General features: G+C 35.2%; 1 pseudogene; it reads left to right on the top strand.

Annotated features, from left to right (window-relative positions):
• The first annotated feature begins 3,787 nt into the window (after positions 1-3,787).
• Positions 3,788-5,000, top strand: part of LOC137657128 (uncharacterized) — a 2,066-nt pseudogene continuing 853 nt past the window's right edge.

The following is a 5,000-nucleotide window of genomic DNA, read 5'->3' as shown; positions in this document are numbered from 1 at the left end:
CCCCAGATTTACTAGGTCATGAACCCCTAGAAATCACCAGGTTCGAAGGTTTTAAATATAGAAAGGTCAGCCCCACACCTCCTATGTTTTATTATGTCAAGGACCCCTAAAAATCACCAACTTAAAATGTTTTTAATATAAAAAGGTAAGTCGCATCCCTCCAAAAAATTTATTAAGTCAAGGTCCCCTAAAAATCACCAAGTTCAAAGGTGTTTCACTTTAAGAAGGGCAGCTCTACCTCCTCTAAAGTTTTATTAAGTCATGAGCACCTAGAAATCACCAGGTTTTAATGTGTTTCAATATAAAAAAAGGTCAGTTGCCCCCCCATTGAAATTCCCAATTTAAATTTATATATATATATATATATATATATATATATATATATATATATATATATATATATATATATATATATATATATATATATATATATATATATATGGAAAGGTTAGGCCCACCCACTATCAAATTGCTTGAGGTGAAGGGATCCTAGAAATCGCCAGGTTTAAATTTTTTCAATATAATAAGGTGAGCCCCAATCCCTCCCAAATTGTATTACATTAGGTGCCCTTTAAATCCCCAATTTAAAAGGATTTTCCATATAAAAAGTTCAGCCCCTCCCAAGTTTTATTAGATAAAGGGACCCTGGACATCACCAGGCTCATAGGTTTTTGATATAAAATCGGTTAACTATCCCCTCCAAGTTTTATTAGGTCAAGGACTCGTAAAAAAACATCAGGTTTTCGATATAAAAATATACATCGGCCATCAGTTTTATTATAGCAAATACCGTATAAATACTAGGAAATAGAAAAAAAAAATCAAGTGGAAAGAAATAAAACGCGTGTGAGACTGGATCCTAAGTGCCAGGATATCACTTGGGACATGATGAAGAGGCAGCGAACTCCCGCAATAAGAAGCAACTTATAGACGATTTCCTTTGAATTACAGTCCTCCCCGGAGCTTAAAATCCTAATATGAAATCCTTTATGATTTTCATTGCTGTATACATCAGGCTTCTGCGCGAAAGATTCCGATTTTGGTCGTGATACAAATTATGAAAATGTACAAAAATGGGGTGGTGAATTCAAAGCAGAATTATATCTGTCCGAATATTCTACCTCGATTTCCAAAATATTTCATGAAACAGAACCAATATTCATAAAATATTTTACATTATATTTTCAAACTCATGTATTTCGTTGTCTATACATCATCATTATCATCATCATCATCAACATCAACCACTACTAGTCCACAGTAAGATAGATGCCTCAGATATTGCATTCCACTCGTGTCTGTTTGTGGTATATCTATCCCAGTCTATACCAGCAAATTTTCTTAGTTCATCAATCTGTCGTCTTCTCTTCTTTCCCTGCTTCGTTGGCAATCTCTAGGGACCCATTCCGTTATCCTTAATGTCCATGTTGTATCGGCCATTCTCGTTATAATTATGTCCTGCCAATGTCAATTTCTTTTTCTTATATGTTGTTAGATTCTTCTCTAATTTGGTCTGCTCTCGTATCGATGCTGCTTTTTTATTGCATCATTATTATTTACGTAGCTCTTTCAGTTGTAACTAGGGTATGTTCTAAGGCTTTAGTAAGGCTTCAAGTTAATATTCGTAGGAAAATCTGGTTTAATATTTTTCTTTTTAGAGAAAGTGGCATTTTGCCTTTTAAAACATCAGTTTGTTTAGCAAAACTTCTCTAACCCACGCTTATGCTCCTTAAAATTTCGGTTTCATGTCTTGGGGAAATACTTTCTGCCTATCCGATTTACGTATATCGATTAATAATGTCTAGAAATGTGTGTTTAATGGCAGCCAGGCCACTTTGCAGCCGACTGTGCTCCAAGTTTTCGCCATTTTTGTGGGTTCCTGAGGGTTCCTGGATACTCCAGACGAAATATCATGTTACATGAATGAAGTAAGACGTAAGTGAGCAACTTTCGTCTTGGTAGTGGGAGCCTAGAAGACAGAAGTAGCTGTAAATAAGAGGCTGTTGTCTAGGAAAACACTCCTTCAAATCACAGACTCCTGCCCGTGTATGCGCAGTAGGGGTTTGACATCACACCATTACCATGGCAACCAAACAGTTGTCAGACCTTCGTAAATTTCAGCGTAATCACTAGCTAAGATTATTAAGGAAGAGTTGATAGACTTCATACTAGCATGTAATGCAGAATAGGGACGTGCACAAGGGAGGGGGGTTGCGCTAGGGTTGCCCAAGCACCTGCCCCTTTTGCTACTGTTTTAATAGCGCCCTTTTAAGAGGGATGTATTATAGGCCCGTCGCCTATGCCGCCAATCTGTGTTAATAATAATAATAATAATAATGATAATAATAATAATAATAATAATAATAATAATAATAATAATAATTATTATTATTATTATTATTATTATTATTATTATTATTATTATTATTATTGTTGTTGTTATCTTTTTATAATAATAATAATAATAATAATAATAATAATAATAATAATAAACAGGAGCTTGTAGAAATGGGTATTATATTTTGGCAACACTAGGTCACCTAAGATCAGCTGACTGTATGTCTCACTGTCTGGTAACACTGAGCTACACTGACAACAGGCCAGGTAAACTTTCCTAGTTATTTTAACTGGTAATTCCTCTGCATTAAGGCTTTGATTCCTTTTTTAGCTATAAAAAGTGCAATAACAATAAGAGGGAGAGAGACAGTGGACCAAGTGAGTCGAGTAAATTAATATATTTGGAGAGATAAATAGGAACAGGGCCACAATAATGTTGACTGGAACGCCCAACGGTACAGGTACCGGTATGATTCATTATAAGTGGCCATTAACCTACTGAATGAGAACATACAGCTATTGTTTCATTTCATTTGTTGCATAATGTGTCCAATTAAGTTCTTTAGCTGAACGTGATATTTAGTTTTCTATTTTTAAATCAACAATACTCAACTGGATGGTGAAAAAAATCTGTTCATTTCTCATTTTCGTTTATTTTTTACTTGTTTTCGCCATTTAGCATTCGAGAATCATGTTTATGCCGTGTTATTAATGATGTTTATGCTTATATGAGTAAATATTGATAACTGCGAATCGGCGATCATGTTGTGGGTCGAAAAAGCCATATATTAGTGAAATATGCTGAAAAACATGCTGTAGATGAAGAATGAAGACTCCTTTATTTAAACGAAAAACTATCGAATCAACTTAATAATACAAAGTCAAGAAATATTTTATTAAATAGGAAAATGCTGTAGGATAGCCATGCTTTCCCAGTATAGCTTTAGTCCTTTCTCTACCATACTTAAAAGCGGCAGTTGAGCGCTTTTTTAGCCAAAGGGATATAACGAAAATTCTGAGTGATCTTCTCTTAAAATGAAACATCAAATGGGATAATGCATGTAATATACCATAAGAAACACTGGACTTGAAAGTGTCTTCTCATACACTGATTATTGATGACAAAATTCTGAAAGCAATCAGTAATGTCACAAGTAATGCAACATGTACAGAAGTTCCAGATATGTGATTTCATGGTGTTCGTAAGAAAGGTATGAAGAGTATAGCAAAAAGTTTAATTTCTACATTCATTTATTTTTGCTTCCTTTGAATAAAGGATATGGATATCTGTACGTATGTAATCACTTATATCTTTTATTGTGTTTTTCTTGTCAATAGGTATTTTACACTGATGCCTAAAATTTAGTGTAATTGACTCAAATTTAGGGTAATCCTGATTTTTTTCTTTGAACCTTGATTTTCTAATTCTGTTATTATAATAATCTTCAGTATGCCATGGAAGGAGAGAGAAAATAAGGAGCAGGAGCGGGGCAGACAACTTGCTGCCAAAGGTAGCAGAACTCTTTATGATTGGATGAAGCTAAGAGTGAAGAATCAGAAGTTGAAGATATGGAAGCAGACGACGAGCCAAATGAAGCGGACAGTTTAGATAACCTAGATAACAAGTTGCTCTACAGGAGCCCCAAACTGAAGCAAGAGCAGAAGTGCCCGAAGTTGAAGAGCCATTTTTCATGCTACCTGAATTACAGTATCCAAATGAACCTGCCCATGCTGATAATTATTAGATATGTATTAGTGAGTCTTTTTTCAGACTCTGCAATAATTATGACTCATGTCAACCAATAATATCATATCCCAAGAATGTAGAGGGACGGTTGTTTCAGAAGAAATGGTATGAAAGGAACTCTTGGTGGGAGTATTCACCTCAGAAAGATGCCATGTTCTGCTTCAGCTGTCCTCTGTTTTTGAATGAGGAAAGTACAAGGGCCGAGTATCTTGGAAATCAGAGGGCATAAGCTTTAGAGAAAATAAAGGAGCATGCTAGTTCAGAATCTCACAAGATTGGTATGGTTCGAGGGAAAGGGTTCCAAAGTCAAGCATTGGATGTTGCTGTAGAAGCAGCTAACCAGAAGTACAATCTACTAGAGACACAGAGAAGCAGAGAAACAGAGAAATTTTATGTTGGTTGATCTCCATCACTCTATACTTGGCAAAGACAAGGTTTGCCATATAGGGGCGACCAAGAAAGTTCTATCAGTTTAAAATCGAGGAAATTTTCTTGAACTTGTAGAAAGGTTTAGCAAGTAGTTAAATTGCACATTGATGTAATTAAAGAAAAACAAGAAATATTGAAAAGACCCCAAGTGCCATTGCTTTCAAAATAGGACTCTGAATGACCTGATCAAGGCTTTGGCCATTTAAGTTAGAAGAGTGATATTAGAAGGAATTCACAAGAGCAAGATATGTACATGACTTTAAAATAAAAGAACGTTTAATACAAGTATTCAATGTGCAGTCAACAAATGGTGAAGGACGAAGAAAGAAGTGATCGCTATGCTTAATAAAAGTAACCTGAACATAGATGATATGCGTGGACAAGGATATAATGGGGCAGCAAATATGAGTGGAATATACAATGGATTACAGTCCAGACTCCAAAGCAGAACCCAAAGACATTCTATGTACACTACCATGCACACAGC

Source organism: Palaemon carinicauda, chromosome 18 (assembly GCF_036898095.1).
Source record: "Palaemon carinicauda isolate YSFRI2023 chromosome 18, ASM3689809v2, whole genome shotgun sequence".
Taxonomy (NCBI): Eukaryota; Metazoa; Arthropoda; class Malacostraca; order Decapoda; family Palaemonidae; genus Palaemon; species Palaemon carinicauda.
This window is presented reverse-complemented; position numbering and strand designations above follow the sequence as displayed.